This window comes from Rhinopithecus roxellana, chromosome 10 (genome assembly GCF_007565055.1).
Source record: "Rhinopithecus roxellana isolate Shanxi Qingling chromosome 10, ASM756505v1, whole genome shotgun sequence".
In the NCBI taxonomy this organism is placed as follows: domain Eukaryota; kingdom Metazoa; phylum Chordata; class Mammalia; order Primates; family Cercopithecidae; genus Rhinopithecus; species Rhinopithecus roxellana.
Window position 1 is genome coordinate 63,329,087 of NC_044558.1, and position 24,149 is coordinate 63,353,235.

A 24,149-nucleotide genomic window follows, 5' to 3' on the forward strand; every position below is an offset into this window, starting at 1 on the left:
AGAGGACAGGGAACTGGGATATCATTGAGATTACTTCAAAGATATAGAAAAAAGATTCAGAGGCCAGGCGCGGTGGCTCATGCCTCTAATCCCAGCACTTTGGAAGGCCAAGGCAGGAGGATCGCTTGAGCTCAGGGGTTTGAGACCAACCTGGGCAACATGGTGAAACTCTGTCTCTACAAATAAATACAAAAAGTTAGCTGAGTGTGGTGATGCACACCTGTAGTCCCAGCTACTCGGGAGGCTGAGCTGGGAGGATTGTTTGAGTCTGGGAGGTCGAGGCTGCAGTGAGCTGAGATCACACCACTGTACTCAGCCTGGGAGACAGAGTGGGACCCTGTGTTGAAAAGAAAGAGAAAAGATTCAGTTGTTGTGATGCATTGTTCTAGGTCCAGCACATGACCCAGAATCTCCATCCTAGCACTGCCAGGAACCAACAGTGGGTGTTTTCATGTCTGGGCACCTGAACTACTTGTTTAAATGTTCTTTCTCACCCCTCTTCACCTAGGTTTTAGGTTTCACTGCAGGGAAAGGAAGGGAGAATGTCAGGGACGGTACTGGAAACTGGGATGTTGAGCTCTTACCTGAGCAGGTCCAAGTCATAGACTCATTGACCATCAGCTCTCCATGGCCCTTAAGCTCCACCACTCAACAGACAAGGATCCTGCTGATGAATAAGGAGCAGAGGTAAAGGAGGTGAATGGGGGAGCAGAGGGAGGATAGAAGAGGGCTCTAAGAGGGAGAACTTGGCTTGTCTGCATAGAGCAGAAGTGTGGGGAGAGGGAGTTAAAAGGGTAAAATGGTCAACTGAGGTGAGGCCCGTGAAGAAGGGATGAAAACCCTCTTCATCACGTTCCTTGGCCTGTTCAACACATTCTTTCTGTACTTGGTAGTGGCCACTCAGAGTTCTGCCTGCTGAGGTTCCAGGAACCCCAACTGAGGGGCAGCTCTCCTGGAAATAGGGGTTAACGGGAGGTCCATGGTGGTGGCCAGGTGAAGAATTGAAAGGCTCCTCTCCTAATGACCCAAAAGTGGCCAACACACCCTCTCCTGCAGATAGCCATGGCCAGGAGAGCCTGTCCTGTTTGTATGTCTGGTTTAATCTGATCAAAGACCTGTGGCATTAGACCCTTGGTAATCCCAGACCCAGAGCACCATTTGAATTCTACTTGGATCTTGTCTAAGATTCTACTTAAATAAGCTAGGCAGGTCAAAGAATTTAGCTTCTCAGACTTCAGTTTCTTCAGCTGTCCTGAAAAGGATCTTGACCACCAAATAGAGTATGGAGCCCTTGTTATACATACAGCACTGTCTTAGGCACTGGTGGATACAGAGACACAATGCTTACCCTAAAGGAGCTTCTGACCCAGCTGTCACCATGCCATCCATCACCCAGGGGTCATCTTTGCAGGGGACGGCCCAGCTTCTCATGCTGCCCCTGTGGGGAGGGTCACTCTGAACATCACTTTCCCCATTCTGTAAAATGAGAGGAATAAAATTCCTCTCCACATTGTGGAGTCAGTCTCTTGAGAATGCTTCATAGACTAGATTATTTTAAGTGAGCTTTTAATGGAACTATCACACACACAGAGAAAAGTGCACAAATGCTAAGTGTAGAACACGGTGGTGAATTATCATAAAGTCAACACATATAGGTGTCCACTGCAGCTCAACAAATGGAACATGGTAGAATGTGACCACTGCCATGGAACCCCCCTCCTATTCTCTCCTAGTCATTATCTCCGGCCTCCTTCCCAGAAGTAAGCGCTGTTCTGGCTTCTAACCCCAGAGATTCAGAGACTAGATTTTAAACTGAACAACCTGTAAAATAATATGAGTTGGTAGATGCCAAGCAGGGCACTGTCACAGAGAATTGTGATTCTAATTTCCTGAGATCCTCTTTACTCTGGGGCTGCAGATCCATGGCAGATGTTTCTGGGAGCACTTTGGGAAGTTGTGAGGCATCCTCCCAAATAATTTGAGCATCTATTGCAAGAGCCGGAAGGCCAGACTGCAGCGTGGAGAGTTAATCCAGGTCTACGGCATTGTGGATATCAGCATCCTGCCTTCCACGATAATCCACAAATGCTACCTGGATCTGCTCACGCCACCAGGGCATCATCAGGCCCTTCTCATGTCCCTGGTGTGCTCATTAGCTTGCTGCATGGAGCTGCTTAAAGAATTGATGTACCTTTTGGTGGAAGTGGACAACAGAAGTGTAGACCTCTTCACTACGATAGGTGTAAGCTGCAGCAAACTGGCCAGCAAACTGGCTCTGGTACCAAACAGAAGGACTCCTGGAGCTGCCTGAGAGGGGCCTTCTTAAGAAGGAAGCAGCCTGGACCTTTGCTAACTGCATTGATCCTAGCAGCCTCCCCACTGTGACTTTTAAAGTACCAACTGCTGCTTATAAATGGCTTTCAAAAAGCAATCTGAACACAATCTTTTGTTGAAAGAAAACAATTTTTCTGCAGTACAAACCACATTTCACAAATCCTCAAGCCTTCACCTTCATCTTTACCCTCAAAAAGGGACTATAAATCCCATGCATAACCCAGGCGTGGTGGCTCATGCTGCTAATCCCAGGACTTTGGGAGGCCAAAGCAGGTGGATTGCTTGAGCCCAGGAGTTCGAGACCAGCCTGTGCAACATAGTGAGACTCCATCTCTCTAAACAACAACAAAAACGCCATTCACCTTTTGTAATCAAGAGATAAGCCCCCCAAAGGACAGAGTTCTTCCTGGATATGGAATACAGTTGGCATAAAGCACAAAACATTATCTTAAATGCTTTACTCTAAAAATTTCAAATGCTCCTGACTGGGTAGCCCTGGTGCAAACAGCTCCCACTGTTGGGTCTGACTCTGTGTCCCTACACAGCAATGGGCAACCCAGATCTCAGAGAGTTTGCATACCTCCTGAGATGTACAGTAGCTATACCCTTGGCAATTCTTTCCAGTTAATTCTCTTCTAGATCTTGTGAGATGGACTTGCCTCCCTTTTCCTACTTATCAAAAGAGGAAGTGGCCTGTTGGAGGCAATCAGTAAGGGCTTCATGATGCCAATATCTCATAAGACCCTAGGGTCTGGAGGTCACTGGTTCTCTCAGCTGATCAGAGCCGCCCACCTCAAGTCAAGGACTTCTAAGAAATTAGGCTACGTCTAAAATATTTTGGGCAAAGGGCAAAAATAATGGGTCTGTGTATCAGAAGCAAAGCCATTTTAAGAATAGGTGACAGTATAGCTGATAGACCTACAGATATTTAAAAACATCACAGTCAGGCCAAGCACTCCCTTTCCTTTTACCTCTCATATCCCCTTCCTTTGCTCCCTCCTTCCACCCTAATCAGAGAGATGTGAAGTAATATCTTGTTGAAACTCCAGGGGCCATGACAGTTTTAAGGAGCTTTGCTAATTACTACACAGAAAACTTACTATGTAACAGGCACAGTGCTAAAGGCTTTATATAGGCTATTTCACTTAATCTCTTCAACAACCCTATGAAGTCAGCAATTCTATGACTATTTTTATCCCCATTTTACTGATGGCAAAACTGATGTTCAGAGAGATCAAATAATTTGCCCAACATCATTCGACCAATCAGAAGCAGTCCAAGCCCAAGCTCTTTACCACTACACTATAAACTTGACTTGCTGTCCCCACTCTCCCTGTAGTTTAAATCCCTGGAGCCTTGCAGAAATGTGATGGGGAAGGCTGGGTGTGGTGTCTCACACCTGTAATCCCAGCACGTTGGGAGGCCGAGGCAAGTGGATCATTTGATGTCAGGAGTTTGAGACCAGCCTGGCCAATATGGTGAAACTCCATCTCTACTAAAAAATACAAAAAAAAAAAAAAAAAAAAAAAAATTACCTGGATGTGGTGGCACATGTCTGCAATCCCAGCTACTAGGGGAGGCTGAGGCAGGAGAATCGCCTGAACCTGGAGACAGAAGTTGTAGTGAGCTGAGATCATGCCACCACACTCCAGCCTGGGCAACAGAACAAGACTGTCTCAAAAAAAGAAAAAAAAGAAAAAAAAAAAGGTGGACAGGGACATTGTCAGGTACATGGAGATTACCAATCAAATTCCTTTCTATTTCAAATGTAGGGATATTTCAAACCCAAGTGTAGATAGGCCCGGCTAAAGACAAGGCCCCCAGCCAGACTATACTAAATACAGAAGCTACAGCTCCTAGAGTGAGACTTTCCAGAGAGGAAGAGAATGCAATGTGGTGTCTCTGAGCCAGTCTGTCTAGTTCCTGTTCCTAAGATGAATGTTTCCATGGAATTGAAGCCACTCATTACTGTTGATGATGAATCTCACCCTGTGTCGTGTGACTTCAGATATTAACTAATGATAGTACTTTGAAAATAATATTCATGTATGGGATCACAATTTTTTTTGCAATAGGGTTTTTAAATTAAAAACATTTATAGACAACTTCTTGGCTGTTGGACACATGGATGATAACAAAGCAACACACCACCACTATCATGCAGTTCAGAGCAAATCCAGCTGGAAGTGGAGGTGGGCACCCGAAACAACAGTTTTAACAATGGCAACATTTTTAACGACACAGGACAATGAGGCAAACACAACCAAAAGGGCAGCCGTGCTTGGTAGTATGTTTGTCCCAGGCCAGATGTCAAAGGCAAAGGAGAAGGGCTGTCAACAGCCACATCTTTCTGGAGTTGGGGCCCCAGGGGAGAGTTGTTTAATGCATTCCTGGGCTGCTTACGGAATGTCCTTCCTGTTCTTCTGGAGAAACAAGCAGGCATGCCCAAGATGAGGCTTGTGGGGCTTCTGCTCATTGCTATGAAGGAGGTCATTGCCCAATCGTCTTCCCTGAAAACTTTCCCCTGGGGATGGGGAGCTTCTTTCAAAAACAATCAGCTTTTCTATACTGACCTCTTCAACTGCAATGTGACACTAACTCCATTTTCACCTGCTCCCAAGATACTGACTCCCATGCCATGGAGCCCCTCCATTTATCTTCACCCCGGGCTCCTCCACAAGACACTCGTCCTCAGAAGAGCAGAATAAGAATTCCCCAAAGGCATTGGGAATGAGGCTTGCTTCATCTCCCTACAAGAGTAATCTTGGTGGTTGCAAAACCCACAGCCATAGTTAATCATAGATGGGAAAGGACCCTGAGCCTCTAGTCTATTTTGCTGATCTCTATGGTTGGGGTTGGGGCTTGGAGAAGAGTCATCATTGTTTGCTTGGATTTGGACAGGAGCCCAGCAAATACCTAGGAGCCTGGGAGAGAGTTCTGAGCTGTGTTTGGTTGGAGGTGCAGGTGGGAGTTTAAACCTTTCTCTGTTCGGCCTCTAGGCTCTACTTTACCATGCCAGCAGACGCTGTGTGCGGGCCAGCAGGCTGGCAGCCTGGGGCTCGAAGATGTGGGAGCAGGTGGGAAAGACAAATGCCAAAAGCCCCGAGGAAGAAGACATGAGCTGGGCTACTGGGAATGGAGCCCTGGAGCCAGATGGATTTGGAGTGAATAACTGGCGGTGCCCTACCCTTTCTAGGGCAGGCTGGGTCTGTGTGCATTCACTCCTCATGGCATTGCACAGGACTCCTTGGAGCTGTTCTGTTCTGTTCTGGAGCAATCAAGATTTCTGAGGTGCCATAGGCATCTTGAGGCTAAACGAACTCCCCAAACCTGGAAAATACTTGAAGTGGTAATATATCAGTTGAGTAAAGGCCACAAAAACAAACATTGGGTGGATACATTCTGCCTCAGTGACCTAACCCTGACCATGCACTCTTGGAGGTAGAATCACCAGAATCATCATGTATCCCCTGCAGGGTTCTGAGGGTGCTACATGTAAGCCATTGATGGTCTCTCAAGTGTATTTCTGTGAATCTCGTGTTCCAGGCTCTAAATGAGGGGGTCCCATGGTGAGAGGGACTTGTTCTGTCATTCAGAAAGGCAAGATTCCATCAATTCCCTGGATGGAGTCTTCTGTCGGTTGACTACTCAAACAATAAAGTCAGCCTAGCCCATGATCTAGGGCAAGAATTTTTTTTTTTTTTTTTTTTTTTTTTTTTTTTTTTGAGATAAGGTCTCACTCTGCCGCCCAGGCCTCAAGCACAGTGGCATGATCATAGCTTACTGCAGCCTTGACCTCGCAGGCTCAAGCGATCCTCCCACTTCAGCCTCTCAAGCAGCTTGGACTACAAGCACACACTACCTACCACACCTGGATAATTTTTAAATTTTTTGTAGATAGGGTCTCACTATGTTGCTCAGGCTGGTCTCAAACTCCTGGCCTCAAAGTAATCCTTCCACCTCAACCTCCTAAAGTACTGGGATTACAGGCCTGAGCCACTGTGCAGGGTAGGATTTTTAATACTATATTTTGAGTCACAAGCCATTAATGCACGGTGAAATAAATTTGGTGGATCCCAAAAGGAAAGAAGGAAGGCAGGAAGGCAGGAAGGCAGGAAGGCAGGAAGAAAGGAAGAAAGGAAGAAAGGAAGGAAGGAAGAAAGAAAGAAAGAAAGAGAGAAAGAGAGAAAGAGAGAAAGAGAGAGAGAAAGAGAGAGAGAGAGAAAGGAGGGAAGGAAGGAAGGAAGGAAGGAAGGAAGGAAGGAAGGAAGGAAGGAAGGAAGGAAGGAAGGAAGGAAGGAAGAAAAAGGAATGAAAGAGGGAAGGAGGGAGGGAGGAAGGAAGGAAAAGAGGATAGAGAAAATAATAGAAAACATTGTAGAACATCTTTTGTAGCAGGAAACTTATATATATTCCTAAGTAAACTAGGTCACAATAAAAACTTATTTCTTATTATGGGTTGCAGTTAAAAATTTGAAAAACACTGTCCTGGGAAGACCCCTTGATTTGCTTTCATTGCTACAGCTTCTTACATTTATTCATTCTATTTTTACCATCTGGAACATAAATAAGGAGAGTCATCCTTGATCCTTTTTGTCTTAACAAGGGTTAGGAAATGTAAAAGAATTAATCTTTCTGAATTTAATGTGTGTTTTTTAAAAATCTCTAAAACAAGGGAAAAAACTGAAAAGATGGGCTGGTCCCTTCTGTCTTTCTAACTCCATGCCCATGTCTCTCAGAATGTTCTCTGGGAGTTTACTGAAGAGAGGCTTCCCTTCAGTCCCACTGTGCCCATAACCATAAAATATTTAAGGGGGAAAAATAGCCCTAAAAAGGGAAAAACAAACAGTTAGATGGGAGTGTTCCAGAGAGAGCTCAAAGGGCACATTTTTACCTGCAGAGCAATCTTTAGGCAGCTCAAAAAACCTCTGTCCATGGGGACAGGGGCTCTGGGAGCCTCACAGGGACAAAGTGACCCACTCAAGCTCTGACACAACAGCAAGAGGTGCAGAGAGCATCAGCCAGCCTCGAGGACAGTGGCCAGGCTGCAGAAAAGGGAAGCCCAGAGATGAGGACAGGCTGCAGTCCTATGGCCTGACTGCAGCCACAACTGCCCAGGCCATCCCCAGGTACCTAGAGCCTGGCAGAGAGGTCAAGAGACCAGGCCCTGCCTTTCTTTGGAGTCTGTGGAATGAAATGCACAGGAATGAAATGAATGAAATGAAATCCTCAGCCTAGCGCCTCTGGAATCTTTCCATCAAAGTCAGATGCACCTGGAAAGACTCTTGTTTTTATACAGATTTTTGAGTCTATAGCGCTATAGCAGGATATCTAGCACACCACCAGACTTGGCTAATATTAGCCAAGCAAGTGCTTACTAGATATACCCTGATGTAATTTGGCAGAGATGAGTAGTGACAAAAAACAATCTGTACATCCCAATAAAGACCACTACCCATCCCAGGGATAAGTGAGAATATGAGAAATGTTAACTTCAGGGAAAAGAAAAATTAATGTCTTCTGCACAGGTTCTGGTACATGGTTTATAGAGACGTCAAGATAGAGGAATTTAAAACTATTAACTCTGTAGTGCAGGAATGGTGCTTGTCATCAAGGCATCAAGAGAACACAGTGTGGGACAGCAACCTCTCTTTCCAGTTGTATACCTGGCTAGGGAGAAGTAGGGTCCACAGACAATTATGGATTATAGCAGAACACAGGAGAAGTGAATCTCATATGATCTTGCTTTTCTACTTTCACAAAATAACTTTCCTTCTAAGAACAAAACAGGCAAAAAAAATCTATCTTTGTTCAATGTAAATACCAGATGGTTCATTATCAGGTGCCAAATCATGCAATATAGACAATGCATGCGCTACAAAGACCAGAGAATTGACAGTTCCTTTCAGCCTAGAGATGTTAGAAAAGCCTGATGGAACAGGCAGGACCTGAAAGAGGAGAAGATCTGGAGAGGCGGATGAGAGAGAACAGTTAAGGTACTGGGGGAATATGAGAAGAACATGGTTAGAGACAAGGTGATGGAGCTGATGACGGCATGTGCTGGGGACCGTGATGACATCTATAATCTTGCCAATCTGCCAAATGCAGAACCTCTGAGTTCTCCAACTCTGTGAAAAGTGCATGCATGGAAATTTTTTTTTGTTTTTTAGAGGCAGCATGGAACAGTGGGATGTGCAGAGAGAAGACCTGGGTCCAATAGCTCTGATACTCCTCAGCTGTAAAAACCTTGACAACTCTGCACATCAGTTGTACAATGGAACATTATTTTTTACTCTTCATGTCTGAAAAGGCTGTGATAAAGATCAAGTAAGATATTCCAAAGAATTCTTTTTATACTATAAAGCAGTTTACACATATGAATTACAAGTACCTCTCCTCCAACAAAGAGCTGTGAAAAAAGACTGTCAATTACTATGGAATACTTAGTAAGCATCCACCATCTTTTGATAAGGCTTATTTGCAAGATGTCAGGCCAATCAAGCACCACAAAAGTGACTTCTGAGTGCTCAACCTCTTTCAGAGGCTCATGGGACTTCCAGAGAAGGTCCCAAGGTATTAGCAGTTGGAAATTTCCTCTTATGCTTTTCTTCCCATAAGAATCACCTCTAGCTTTCCCACGATGCTTTGGGCAAGGGAATTCTTCCTATTACTTTCATTACGGGTAGAGAATCCATCCATCAGACTGGCAGGACCTCTAAAGGGGCACTTCATCTGTTTCTCAGAATAAATGGTCCATTCCCAAGTTCAGTCAAAGGCTGTGCCTCTCTTCTGTCTTTTGTTTAAGTCTCCTCAGAAAGTTTCCATGATACCTCCATAATGAACTGTTTCAGCGCTTAACAAACTTCACTGTTGGAGGTTCTTCCTTCTGTTTTACCTCAGTCTGTTTCTTTTAACCCCATTATTGAGTTGTGAGGGGGCTGGTTATCATGTAGTCCAGCATGGCTGTCTCAGAAATGGTTCAGAGACCATTGCCCCGGCAGATTTGCTGGGCTCTAGCACTAGTCCTTCATTGATTAGCTGAGTCATGTTGGGCATATTACTTAACCTTTCTATGCCTCAATTTTCCACCCTTTCACCTTGTCCCTCTGAGCCACGGTTTCCTCCTCTGTAAGAGGCGAATAGCAGTATCTTCCCTGGCTAAAAGAGGTCATCCACTGCTGGATGATTTTGTGGGCATTTCTATTCCAGAAGATTATGTTGTAATTGCTATTTATTTATACACTCTCCCACTGCACAGCGAGTTCTTAGAAGAGGGAACCCCAGCTTTTTCAGCTCTCCTCTAGCAGCTAGAGCTGTGCCTATCACGTAGTCAAGGGAAGCAGAGAATAACTTTTAGCCAAAATTTTCTGTGGTGAATTTTCCACAGTCATCCACAATTCCAGGTCTCAGGACGTACTCTTTATCTTTTCCCTTCACGCCGATGCCACGGAGAGGAAGGGGGAACTGGGGACCAGGGACCAGGGAAGCTGAGACTCAGCTCCCTTGGGTGAGATTCGCGACAGACCGGAAACGTGGTAAGCCGCGGTCGCTGCCAAGGTGATATCGGGTGGGAGCGATGATGCAACTCCGGTTTCCACCTCGGCCCCTAGGGATCTTTTACCCTAATCTGTGGGATCAGGCTGAGCTTCCTGGCGTTCTGCAGCAGTAACAGGATAGCGAGCGGAGCCCTGGATTTCCCACCCGTGCGGAGCTAGCCGCCGGTGCCAGTCGGCAGGCGCCCCCCAGCGTCCCGCGGACGACGAAGTCCTGACCGGGTCAGCCCAGGAGGAGGGGACGCACCTGGCCCGGGCGTCCGCAGCAGGCTGGGTAGAACCACAGCAGGAAGGGTGGGGGGCTGCATCCCCGATTAATGCAGACTGAAGCGGGAATCCGCACCTATAAACATCGACAACTCTGTCCCACAGAGGGCAGAAGCGTGCCTTGCACTATGGACGACAGTCGATGCAAGTTTCACGAGGTAGAGTCTCTAAGGCTACAGCGTGGCCTGTAGGGTGGTTGATTCCAAGTCAAGATGGTTGCAGCGCCAACCGAGCTCCTGGCAGGAGAAGACTGGACCTGTGGGCGGGGCGGAGGGCCGGGCCGGGGCCGGGGCGGGGCCTGATCGAGAGGCGGGGCCAGGTGCTGGGCTGTCTCTGCTTGTCAAAAGGCGGCAGCCGAGCCGTGGGCGCCGGGAGCGCGGAACAGCTTGTCCACCCCGCGGCCGGACCAGGTGCGGACCCGGGAGCAGCGGGGAAGGGGGTTTCAGGATAGGGACTCGGTGTCGGGGCGTCTGGGATACTGGGGCCTGAGAGCCCGGGTGCGAGCATTAGAATCTAAGTCCCAGCGGTAAACTTGGCGACTGAGGTCGGGGCTGTCGTGCCATGAGGCTGGGACACTAAGGGGCACTGAGGTTTGAGAAGGGTGAAGTTCGTGCCAGGCTGGCGAGGGGAGCGGCGACATCCTCGGTGCTTAAGCAACTTAAAGGAGAAATGCTCCGCTAGCACAGTGCTCAGCACTTGGGCAACAAGAAGCATTTGTTTCCTTCCTCTGTTCGGGCGCCTTGGCATGGAGTGGAGGAATAAGAAAAGGAGCGATTGGCTGTCGATGGTGTTCAAAACTGCTGGAGTGGAGGGCGTGTAGCCTTATTTATTTTCTTACAGGGCCCAGGTATGGTCCACCTGTGATGGTAGAGTTGGGTCTTTTAAGTAATTTTTTTTTAATCTTTCTTTGAACTACTAATGAGTTTAGACCTAATTGGCCCTAGTTTTTCAGGACAGCCTGTCAATAGATGTTCGGAGGAACTCAGGGGCAAGCATTTAAATGAGGAAGAGGCTCAAGGAGTAGTTTCTGTTTGGAAAGTGAGGTGCCCTGCATCTGTGGTGGTGGTGAGGAAGATTCAGAAGTATCTAGGAGGGAACAGCCTGTGATCTCCAGGGCCAGTGGACAACTGCCCCTCCTCTTCACCCAGGGACCAGAGTCTGAGACCCAGCCTGGGCTGGGGGAGCCTTGGGTCTCCAAGTCCAGGCCCTTCTCGCAGCTCCTCCTCCTCCTCCTCCTCCTCCTCCTCCTCCTCCTCTTGTTCCTCCTCCTTCTCTGTGCGAGCGGTGAGTGAGTCAGCCTCCTGTCTGGGCTCAGTTGAAGCCAAAGGGGCCAGAGCCCAGGCAAGCAGTTGGGCAGGCATTTTCTGAGCATTGCAGAAACTCCTGGGCAGAGTTCGGCTCTGCTCCACCTACCTGTTGGAAGGTGGTCTTCCTCATGGGCAGGGGCTCAGATACCCAATACAGCAGTGGTTATGGAATGGCTATGGGATGATTCTAGCAGGAGGTGACTGTGAAGGGATAGTGGCTTTATGATAAATCTACATCTCATCTTTCTCCTAGGATCAAGAGGTACATCCCAGCACTGCAGGCTTTTCCAGCCCTTCATTCCGTTTCTGCCTAGTGGTCTCATTAGCGGCCCGTCTCTGCTAGTGAAAGGGGTGAGCAAAAGAAATTGGGAAAGTCTGGGGCCAGAGAAGTCATGGTGTTGGCAAAGAAGGCTTTAACCCAGGCTAGGGATTGGAGGTGGTTTGCTGAGGTAGAGATGGGTTATCTGAACACTGGAGCCTCAATTCTATGAACTGAGAGTGTTGTGTGTTGAGAGACCTTCTGCCGTCCCTTCCCTGTCCAAGTGCTGGAGGAAACTGTGGGTCTTTCCGAAATAGTTTCAGGACTGGCATGCAGCCAGACCAGGAGGTAGTAAGACTGTACATTTCTCCCTGGATTTTGTTTTGGGTGCCAGAAATCGTTGAGCAGAAGTAGCCCTCCCTGCAGAGTCCATGGCCCCCACTCAGTAGCCTCTCTGGACCCATTTGAGAAGAGTCCTGGGAGGCCAATCCGGCTGTGGGGCTGACTCAAACTGCAAAAAGCTGGGGAATTCAGTCTGTGCTCTGGCTGGGTCCCATGGCTTCGGGTTTGGCTGGTCCTGATCAGCTGTGACTTGGACCCTTACCAAGCTAAAGGAAGAACTAGAAAATAGGGTAAGAAAGGAGGGAAAAAATGAGAGTTAGAAAGCCTTTCCAACCCTTTGCTCCTCTTCAGCAGAGGCCATCAGACTTTGTTTGTACAAACATTATGGAAGGTCGGGTGCTGTTTGGGGTGCCCTGATAATTTGTGGTTATGGTTTCTCAGTAGTATTCCCCTATTTGACCTCAGAACTGATCTCTTTTGTAACTAAGTCCCAGAGGAAGCTCCAAGAGGACCTCCTGGACCCCTACACTCTACCCCCAGAACAGATAGCAGGTGTCCAAAGCCCAGGCTGTGAATGGAGAAAGGCCTGGGGCCGAGTGGGCTGCATCAGGTGGCTACTACATTAGGTGGTTATCTAAGACAGGAGAGGGAGTTCCCATTGTTTGATTTCTTACCCCACATCCTAAGGAGGCACCGCTGTCCTGGCTGGGATGGGCATCTGGAATCTCTGCTAGAAACTCGCTGTTGCCTCTGCAGCAGTCAGGTCCTAGAAGCCAGAGAGCCAGAGACAGGAGGACCACCTAGATGACATTTGGTGTGTTGCTGAATAAAGAATTACAGGGCTTCAGCTTCCATTTGTTCCTGCTGCAATTCTGTTTTGGATGCAGGTATAGGAAAGTAAGGAATTGACCAGATTTGATTAAGAGCCTCTTGTGTGCCCAGCATGACTCCAGGCCCTCTGAGAGATGGCAGAAAGCAGAACCCACCAGACTAGGCCCCTGACTCCAAGACAATTTGAACCCCAGGGTGGGCAGCAGTTCTCAGGCTCTCCCTCCACTATTGTCCAGTTCTGAGAGGATCCAGCTGGGCTGAAGCCAGCCTGGCTGCCACTCTGGGTCACCAAGGCCTTGCTTGTTGTTCTGCTTCCCTCTGATTTGTCTCTAACCTTTTCCTGTGTCAGTGTCCTCCTGGATATGCTAGAAAGAGTGCCTGTGTAATGTATCTTGCAAACTGGGATACTTATGAGAGTGAAAGGGGATGCCATGCATGGTTATACCAGGACAATGGACATAAACCCAAACTCTCCAGGGAAAAATGGGATATTAATCATCCTAGTGATCATCACTCCAAACTCAGCAGAGGTCACAGCAGTGATGAGGGGATGATGAGGTTGGGGGAGGCTTAATGCTCAAGGGAAAGCAGGGGTAGCTTAATTCTGAGGACAGACCCCAACACCCTAGACTGCTCCCTGGTGTTATCAGCCAATTCTTGTCTTTTCCCTGAGGGCAGCACTGCTCCCAGCCACCCTGTGACTTCCCTTCACCCTTGACTTGTGACTGGCCTCACCTTTGGTTTTCCTGCCCCACCCCGACCTCAGACAGGGACAGGAAGGTCTGCCAGCTCCTCTTCAGCTTCCCCTGGGGAAACTGGGGTTCATAGTGAAGCCAAGACTGGGCCTCACGTTTCTTCTTCCTTCTTCCTCCATATCTGCAGCCTCCTTGTTTTGCTCATCCAGCTTCCCAGACCTCTCGGGACCACACTATCCCACAGAAAGTCTGGCTGTAAAGCAGGTAAGCAGCCAGGAAGGCAAGGGTAGGCAAACCTTGCCCACACTGATAAAGGACATAGGTCGCCTGTAATCAGGTTCCGGGGAAATGATAAGCAAAGTGGAGGCCAAAGCCAGGGAGAAGCTACGTTGCAGGAGACATTGTCAGTTCGCCAGGACGCTAGAGTTTGCCTCTTTGGTCTGGTCTGACTATTGGGGAAATGGTCCAGGGTGGGGACAGATTGTTCTTGCTCAATCCAAGTGACAGGCCTTGATGGCAGTGCCTGTATCCTGCTGTGGCGACATGTGGAAGAGAAACTGTCCTGCCTTCTGGGTCCTGGGTCCTCATGGCCCAGGTACAAAGGATGGGCTCCCCAGAGGTCCAGCCTGTGGGTGATCGGGCATAGGGGTGGAGGGAGCAGAGCCGCCACGATGACTCTCAGACACTCTGCCAGGAAGGAAGTCATTCTCATTGTCAACAAATGAAAAGGGCAAGTGAAGATCTCTTGGGGAGTCATGTCTTTGAAGTGACTTGTGGGGAAGGGAGGTGGTGAGACCCCCACCCCAAGGCTGGCTGGGGGAGGATGGGGGTGTCTCGTCGATAAATAGCAGGAGTGGAAGGCAGAAGCAGTCAGTACTCTGTGAGTCGGAATGTGTGTCATGCTTTTGCAAACCTGCCCTGCAGGTCCTGTGCCAAGGAATAGACTAAGCAGTGTTCCCAGAACCAGATGCCATACAAAGTCCTCATTCTGCACAGGGGAGAGTCCTGGTCCTGAGCAGGGTGTGGGCAGCTGCAACTCGCGGGAAAGTGTAGTCTGGGCAGACTCGGTGGTTGGTTCCTGAGAAACTGCTGCCTCTCACTGGCCTTCTGATGACAACCTGAAGCTTGGAGGTGTTATGCAAGGTGGGACATTCCAGGCACTGTGGAATACCCATGAGGCCCAAGGCTTTGCTGATGACACATCCAGTGTGTGCCATCTGCTGGTGCTGGAGTTGTAGCTTCAGCTACTTACTGAGCAATCACTTGGTAACAGGTGCTGTGCTACGTGCCTCCCAGACCTATCACTAAGTCTTGTGATGTAGGAACCAGTTATGTTCTCTTTACAAATGAGGAAATGGAGTCTCCGTGAGGTTAGTCAACATGCCAAGCTGTCATAGCCTGTGAAGAGGAAAGCCAGGACTCCCTCTCAGGTTTGCAGAAGCCCATGCTCTTAACCTGCATGGAACTCTCCCACCTCTGCCTTCATGGGATGGCCACAGGGCACTAGTGCCCTGTCTTGCACATTATAGGCCTGCAATAAATGTTTGTGAGCTGCGGGGTTAGATGTACTAACTAGTTTGAACAAGTTGACCTGAGAGCAAGCTTGGACTGCCCAAAGGTTACTCTGGGGACAGTGGCCTCTCAGAAGGAGGCTCCCTCTGCCAGCACTTTTAGATCTTGGTGCCTCTCTGGCAGTCTCGGTCACCTTACTTAGGTTAAGAATAGCAAACAAGAACCCAAGGGAGGTAGGACTGTGCAGAGAAATTGTATGGAATCAAATATGACTCTAATAGTCTGGAAGGCAAATAGGAAACAATCTTTCAAACAAGCCTCTTTATTGAAAACCTACTATGTGCTGATTGTCCCATTGGCCAATGGGGAGCTATTCTCACTTTGCCTACCCTTTCCCTCTCCTGGCTATCCCTTAAGGACTCCTGAACCTAGCCCAACTGGAAGGAGAAATGGACTCTAGCCTCCTCTGATAGCCTCATGCCAGGCCCCGTGCTGATTGCTTTACTTGTCTCCTTCAATCCTCATAGCTTCTCTCTGGGGTAAGTACAGTTATCCTCTCCAGCAGGCATAGTGGGGAAACCAAGGTCTAAAGAGATATAGTCACCTGCCCAGGATTGCAGAGTCAGCCTGTAACCACTGCTTTACACAGCTTGCCAGCCCTGGGCCTAGCCATACAAACTGCTCTGTCAGAGCCTGGAGACAGAGGTCACAGGAAGAGAAAATGCTCAGCCTGCCCACCCCCTGTGGGTCCCAGGGTTCCTTGGTAGATAACTAAAATTTTAGGTAGTGCTGTTAGAAGCTAGCAGCCTGGCAGAACAGGAGAAACCCAGGGTCTGAGTTAGACTCCTAGGTTCAAATCTTGGCATGATCACTTTGTAGCCTGTGACCTTCAGGCAAGTTTCTTAATATCCCCAAATCTCAGTGTCCTTACCTGTAAATCAGGTATAATAATAGCTCCCTTGTAGGGCTGTGTGAGGATTAGGTGATGTAAGTCAAGTGCCTGGCACACAGTAGGCCCTTGAAAGGCATGTGTATTCAGTACACATGGGCCAAGAGCCTACTGTGTGCCAGGTACTACTCAAGACACTGGGAATTTACAAGTGGGGAAAAAAGACTCTTGTACTTCTTTTCAAAATTTCTAGCCCAGAACCCTGTCCTTGTGAGGCCCGTTTAGAATTCAGGAATGGCTGTCCTGGCACCTGACTAAACTCAGATTTGGCAAATTGATTTCTCTGTCATGTGTTAGCTGATGAGCTTGTGAAGGTTACTTAGCTTCTCTGCAGCTTGGGTTCTTCAATTCTTTTTTGTTCATTTTAAAAACTGTGATATATCATATACACAAGATTATATGTTTATGTATATATTAAAGAATCCTATAGCCTGAACCTACCACCCAAGTTAACAGTGGAGCATTCGCAGCACCTTAAAAGCCCCCTCTGCCTCTCCCCATTTGCGTTCCCCCTCCTTACTCCCCAACCCAAAGTGAATTTCTGTTAATTGTCTCCTTGCTTTCTTTGTAAGTTATCATTTATGTATGTTTTACAAAACACTATATTGTTTCATTTTACATGGCTTTGGAGTTCACATACATGTGTATTCTCTGTGATGCACTTCTTTGAGTCAATATGAGTTTTCTGAGGTTCATCCATGTCGATGCACACCACTGCAGTTCATTAGTTTGCACTGCTGTGTAGTATTCCATTGGAAAAATACACCACGATTTGTACATCTTCCTCTCACTGATGGACATTTGGGTTGTTTCCAGTTGAGCTATTATGATAGGACAGTACTGCTAGGGGTGTACATGTTATACTTGTCTTCTGGTGCATGAGAAACTCACAAGAATTTCTGTAGGGCACATACCTAGGGTTGGAATTGCTGCCTCCCATGGAATTCTATGTTCAGCATTGCTATAGGGTGCCAAACAGCTTTCCATAGTGGATGTTCCAAAAAACACTTTCAGCAGTGGTTGAAAGTTTCCATTGTTCTCCATCCTTTCCAACACTTGATATGGGCTTCATTTCTAAAATGAAAAAGTTGTATTAGATGAGTTTCTACAGTTATAATGATTAGCTATAAGAGTTGTATTATTCATGACCTAGGGACCCAATTTCTGGCTCATGTGTGTGCCTGTCTGCTGCACTGTGCACAGATGACCACATACATGCCGCAGCCTGACTCTGAGAGCTCTGTGCTGGGCCTCTATGTACAGTTGAAGCCCTTCCTCTCTGGGCTTCCATCAGCAGTGCTTGAGGTATCCCATGGTTCTACATCCTCTCCAACACTTGGTGGTCTTCTCAATTCAACCAAGAGCCTGGTGTCAGCAGTGAGCCGATACTATGTGCTCAATTAATACCTACTGAATTGCATTTTCATAAGTGGATTAGGAGGAATATATATTTTGAGAAAAGGACATCAATTTTGAGAAAAGAACATGGAAGTGTAAGAACCATGAGTCTGGCTGGCTAATCAAAGCACACAGGGCTGGGGCAGTGATGGATTCACATCTGTCCTGGGCTTCTTGATCATTTAAGGGCTCCACTGAGATGGGGTGAAGTTTGGTGATTTCTACTGGCTATCTCTTCAGAGTCTGGCCTTGTTCTTTGGCCTTTTGACTTGTTTAACCTGAGAAGCAAGGGGTAGCTGGAGGGTTGGGGTGGAGGCAACAGAGGCAATGCCATGGGAAAAGGAGCCAAATGCCTGTAGAGAGTCCTTTTCCCTTTGAAGGTCGAATACCCTGCTGGGGCTACTGGGGAAAAGAGGTGTTGACCACACTCACCATCCTGGTAGCCACATAAACAGCCAGATACTCACCACCCAACCACCCACGGGACAAAGGAATGTGGCTGGCTGGACAGTTGCATGGGCCACCCCAGCCCTCAACTTTGTAATTACCTATCCAGTCTGTGCCTGTCAGCTCCGGGCAGGCAGGTGCTTCTGCCCTGGGCCTCGCCTTGGCTCCCAGGCCTGTGCTGGGATCAGAGACAGGGTTCTACCTTCTTCAGCCATCCCTCCACCCCGGCTCCACCCAGTGTCTCTTTCTATACCAACCTTTGGCCTTTGTGAGGTTACCATATTATGTAATAGCTGACAATCGTAATAACCAATGGTTATGATAACTCACTATGTTCCAGGTACTGTGTTCAGTGCTTTTCATGCATTTTCTCATTTATGCCTCTCAATAACCCTGTGAAGCTGGTAATACTATACCCATTTTACAGAAGAGGAAACCAAGGTTCACAGAGATTAAGAGGCTAAATTCCTTGCCCAAAGACATTGAACTACTAAATCAGAACCAGAATTTAAATTCAGGCTTAAGTCCAGAATGCATGTTCTCTTCCTCACTTGCACATTGCCTTTCCTGCAGTGTCCTGGTCATTCAGCTCAGTCTTCCCTCCTCTCCTTCCTGTCTAGGAGAGCTGGAAAAAACGCAGCAGGTGGTACGAGGGTGAATGGGGCAGTTCCAGTCTGGTCAGGGAGATGCTGGAAAACACCTTCGGGGCAGAGTTCTTTGTTCCAAACGGCTCTGAATTTCCGGACTTCTGCCAGGGGCAGGAAGTGACTTCTGCCCAGCCTCTTTGGCAAGCACACCCATATCTTGGGTGCCATGATGTTAAGAAGTGGAGGAGGGGCTGCCTCAGGTAAAATTCCATTATAATGAACTCCATTTGAGACCTGACCGGCTTTGTTGAAATCACGTGCACAGTCTGGGAAACTGGAAATGGAGTGGAATTAATTCGAGGTTGGGTGTCTTTTAGCGAAGCCCCCCAAAGTTTTGGAGCCTAGAAGGAGAAGGAGAAAAGAATCAGATCCACCCCCAGGTCCTCCTGAATGCCAAGCTCCTGTGTGGTCCTGGGCAGGGCGTGTGGGGAGAGCTTTGTGCGTAACTCCACCTGTCAGTGCTGTGAGTGTTCCATCGTCCATTCCCCCCACTCTACTGCGAGCCCCAGGAACAGGTCGGAATCCTATCTCTGAAGTGCCCCTGCTCCACACAATAACTAACATGTCATGGATATACTCACTAGATGGTTTTTGTCTGTAGACCAGGTCCCTGAGCAAGAAAGGAGGGTTTAAGGGCAATTGCTTTGTGTTGTTAAATCATCTTCAAAAACTGGGCTGCAACTCAGATGAATTCTCCTTAGTCATTATAGCAATTGTGCGCAATAATAAGCACTAAGGTTTACTGAGCAGGTACTACGTGCCAGGCACTGTACTGAGCACTTGACGTGATTATCTCATGGACTCCTCACAGACTATGCAGTGGGTGGTGGTATTTTTCTCATTTCACAGTTGAGGAAGCAGAAGCTTAGAGAGTGCATTTCATTGGTTCTGGTTGCACAGCTAGTGGTGGGGAGAATCCAGCGTTGGGCACACCCAGGCCAGCTGCCTCCACTTCCAACCGTGAGCTCCGCTGTCACTGTGGGCTGGTCAGGGGGCCAGGGCCAGGTGGGTCATGAGCGAGGCTGGAGGGATGCAGACCCCATGAGATGGACTGGAGGGCACACGCTGGTTGATAGGAACAGCCCCTTTTGGCCCAGTAGGCTTCCAGCAGGAGCTTCAGCCTGGTGTGGTCAGATTACCCAACTTTTTCATAGAAAACTGGACATTCAGAATTTTTTTTCAAAAATGTAACCTCTTGATTTATAAAACATTGACAGCCAATTTAAAAAATGTGTAATCGGCCGGGCGCGGTGGCTCAAGCCTGTAATCCCAGCACTTTGGGAGGCCGAGACGGGCGGATCACGAGGTCAGGAGATCGAGACCATCCTGGCTAACACGGTGAAACCCCGTCTCTACTAAAAATACAAAAACTAGCTGGGCGAGGTGGCGGGCGCCTGTAGTCCCAGCTACTCGGGAGGCTGAGGCAGGAGAATGGCGTAAACCCGGGAGGCGGAGCTTGCAGTGAGCTGAGATCTGGCCACTGCACTCCAGTCCGGGCGACAGAGCGAGACTCCGCCTCAAAAAAAAAAAAAAAAAAAAATGTGTAATCACTGTTGGTGATGGGGGAGGATGGGTGGCAAACAGCACACATCACAGTCAGGTCTGCCCTGCGGGCTCCACTGCATCCTCCGGTAGTTTCTTTTAACAGGTGACTGTTACACAGTGGGATGGGAAAAACCCTGTTCATGTAGAATTCCTGACTAATGTACTAGAAGGTACCCCTCCCAGAATGTGATAATAGCTTTATAATACAGAGTGTTTCTTCCTTGTGAGTTAGAAAGAAACCTTTCAGAATAAGATATTCCAAGAATACATTCCCCTCCTTTCCTTTCTCCCCTCCTCCTTCTCTGCCTCCCAAACTCTGTCTTCTCAGGAAGGTATTTCCCTGTAGGTATTAGAAGAAAAGTTGTGTGAGAACAAATCAAAAGGAAACTAACAGAGGATAAGTTCTTAAGGCAAAAAATAAAAAATAAAAAAATAAAAAGTAGAAAGTTTGGGGGTGGGCTTGGTAGACAACGAATGAATGGATCATGCTCCATGCAATCGTTCATGGTGTTTTTTCACAGCCTTCCCCTTTTTACCTGAGTTTATTCCTCCTCCTTTCCTGTTCTTAAATACCTGGAAAAATAATAGTAAGGCTAATATTTTTATAGAGTATAATTTTACAGTGTAACAATTTTTATAACATACTTAAAATATTTATCTCAGCTGACACAACAGTCTTATAGAACCTCCTTTTGGAGGCTTGGTAAAGTAGCAGTGTTTTCTTCTTCTTCCTTGCATTCTGTAAGAGCTGTAGCCATGGAGGATGGAAACCCCTGACTCCTGTGGGCCTTCCCTATCCTGCCACCCTCATGCCCCATGTGGATCCACAGGTGGAGGCAGGTGTGGCAGGCAGTTACCTCTATAAAATCCGGTGCCAGCAAGAGTGCGGGAGTGTACATAGGAAGGGCCCTAAATGGATAGTGGCCCTAGTTAGTGACCCGAGGCCAGCCTCCCCTGCCCCACTGTGCCTGTCACTCTGAGCTATGTTCCGAAAGCTGGGCAGAAAATAGCTCACTGGGGGAATTATTTTCATCTCTGTTAAACTTCAATCCTGGGCTACAGACCAGCCTAGCTGCAGAGTTATTTTTCAGGTCAGGGGGAATTCTGGGAAAAGTAAGGGCGGGGGAGTGAAGGGAAGCAGTGGGCATCTCCCCCAGGGGCGGAGATGGACCTCGGCCACTGACGTCCTGCCTAGGATGCTACCTGTCTGCAGCTCACCTGGCAGCAACTCCAACTGACTTAGTGGGGCCCAGCCCAGTCAAAGGAAATGGGGTTTCACCCACAAGTCCTTTAATTGAACCTAGGTTCTGAGTAACATCAAATTCCTTCTTGAGGGGTGTTTGCTTTGTCAGAAAGAGTGTTGAGTGCAGGGAGTGGAACTTCTGCCAGCTGGTTCAGAGGCCCGGTGGGCAGCAGGCCGGGCTCAGGGCAACTCGGGGGCTGCAGAGAGCTGACCACCTGGAGGGAAAGAAGTTGCTCCTCTAGGGAAAGAGGTTGTTCCTCTAGGGACCCTGAGTTTAGCTCCTTCTCTGTCCTGGGGCAGCATTTATGGAAAGTACTCTGTGGTTTAAATCTGTTCCCTCTTTGCCCCCTGGCTACCAAAGAAAAACAAAGAGGGAGATGACCAATGGGTAGGGCTGGGGAAGGTGAATCCTAACTTGGTTAGGGTTCAAGGGTTAGAACAGAGGCAGCTGTTTCCTACCACTTTGTGGCCCTGGGGAAGAATACTCCAGACAGATTCTGATATTTGGTCTGAAACGTTGAACCAAGAGGGTTATCTTCAATTATAGCTCTGAGGGTAAGACAAGGCTTATGTCATGTTGGCCAGCAGTGAATTTGGACAGCCAGACTCAGGATATGGACTGGCATGTGCCTATCTGCATATGAGATGTTCCACACCCGTCGGTGGTGCGTGTTTTCTGTGAGCATCATGTATGTTGTCTGATGCCCTTCCTTAGACAAATTCCTGGCAACGAGCAATTAACCTTGTTGACCAGAACAGAGTGGGCTGAATAGACTGGTGGAGGCAGGTTTGAGGATCCTGCAGCTGTGGGCAACTCACCTCTCTCTGTGCCCATCAACCATATCTGGCCACCCTGGACAGACTGAGGAATTCAGTAAGGATTGCACTGGTGATATGGCAGCTGAGTTGTTCACTAACCTTCCTTCCATCTGCCCTTATTGAATCATTTGTTCTTTCTTTCGATTTTCTCCCACAAGACCTTTTTTTTTTTTTTTTCTATTCAGCTAGGCTGAATTTTTCAGGTCTCTCTCCTTTACCTCTCCCTTCTAGCTCAACTACTGATGGTCCTATTCTTCTCAGGGTTAAGGATCTCCCTGACGGGCTATGGGGGACAGTGGCTTTGTGTGTACCCTGGCTGGGACTTCAGCTGTGCTGCAGAAGAGGCCTGTGCATAGCTAACCTCTCAATGAAACAATGAGAGAGGCCCTGTTGTTATTTTCTTCACAACCCTCCAGGTGGATTCAGGTTGGAATGGGGATCTGAATGGGGTCTGAAAGTCTTCAGTTTCAATAAATCATGGCAATAATTTAAAATTCCTGATATTCAAGACTCACTGGGTTTAACTTGAAGAAGCAGAGAAAAGAGTGGAATGTACTTCCTACAGGCCTTTGACATGAGTGTGGTCAGTTGGTGCGTTTCTTCCTGGCGCCCTCTCCCTCTCTCCAGCTATATTGAATGAGTTTCTCTGTCCCAAACATGTTCTTTCCCTTTCATTCTCAGCTTTTACATGTGCAGTATCCTCTGCCTGGAGTGCTCCTTACGCCTCTTACCACTACCACATTAAACTCCTCTGTTCCTTCCTGTCTCCGTGGAGAGGTTGGGAGGGGACCGCCTCCAAAGAGCCTTCTCTTCTCTTCTCTCACTAAGATGAGGCAGAGGCTTTCGCATATGCTCCCTTTAGACCTGGCACTTACCTAGATTGTAGGATGTGTCATACTGAATTGGAGGTTCCTGTTTGTCCCCCATCCCCACCCCCCAATCCGCAGTAGACTGTAAGCTCCCAGAAGACAGAGTCTATGTCTTGCTCACCACTGCGTCTCTCACTTCTAGTACAGGCCTTTCCATGTGGCTGGAACTGAAACATAGGCAGGGTCCCCATCAGAGATAAGGTAGCAGAAGCCAGTGTGAGGCCAAGAAGAAATGCTGCCACATCCCATCCCTGGCCCTCCAGGGATGTCCCCAAGAGGGACCCTACCCAGAAGGATAGCCGGAAGCCTGACCAAACCGCTCTGGAGAAGCTCATTAGGGGGAGTCATTCAGATCAGAAATGCAGGAGCGGCCGATGTCACCTTGGGGTGCCTGCTGCTGCCCTTGAAAGTGAGTGGGAACCTCCCACCTGGCCCAGGTCCTGAGAAGCTGCATGAATACTGTACGGGGGAAGTGTCCACCCCTTACTAATAACCCAGAAGTTGGAGAGGATATGTTTGGGCAAATCAGCCCTGTACGGGACTGGAGCTGCCTGGTGGAGAGTTAACCCAGCCCTGCCCATTTCAGAGGACCCTGAGGATCCCTCCCTGATTCTGACACAGGCTTCAGAATCTATCCCAGGATAAGTGAATGGCCTTCCCAGGCCTTTAAGAGCTGGGGCAGCCAGGAGTCCAGGCCCACTGAGCCAGAGCCCACCCCACGTCTAGGTGAAGGGAAATGGTGGGGCCATTCTTCTGCCAGGGCTTCCACAGTTCTCACTGCCACCTCCTGACTCCAGCCCCTCAGCACCCACCTCAGCCTTCTCCTGAGTTCTGCTTTCTGCTGCAGGTGGTGGTGGGTGGGAATGGGTGGTGGTAGTGCCGCTGCCCTGGTAACAGTCAGAGGGGCATCCTGGAGGTAGTCAAGCTTCAGGTCCCACTCCAGTGATAACAGATGCAGGTACAGGACCAGCACTTGATAGTGAGGGAGGTGGGGGACGGAGGTGACACTGGGTGAGAAGCGACAGGAAGGACGATGGGTGTAAGGGTTGGTAATCAGTGACAACTTGGGAGCCACAGGCTTTATCTTTTACATGGAGGAAAAGTCTAGATTTGTACCTCAGCTTCTCTGATT

General features: G+C 48.3%; 1 protein-coding gene across 3 annotated transcripts in view; it reads left to right on the forward strand.

Moving 5' to 3' along the window:
• The first annotated feature begins 10,491 nt into the window (after positions 1–10,491).
• The window catches only part of VDR (vitamin D receptor), a 64,103-nt gene continuing 50,445 nt past the window's right edge, over positions 10,492–24,149 (forward strand). Inside the window, exons 1-4 of one of the 3 annotated variants that reach the window (XM_030939246.1) lie at positions 10,507–10,564; positions 11,715–11,812; positions 13,776–13,852; positions 15,518–15,639. The gene's annotated coding sequence lies outside the window, so the exon portion shown is untranslated. Of the gene's footprint in view, positions 10,565–11,714; positions 11,813–13,775; positions 13,853–15,517; positions 15,640–24,149 lie in introns of all 3 variants that reach the window. The other 2 variants (XM_030939247.1, XM_030939245.1) reach the window with 2 other exon arrangements.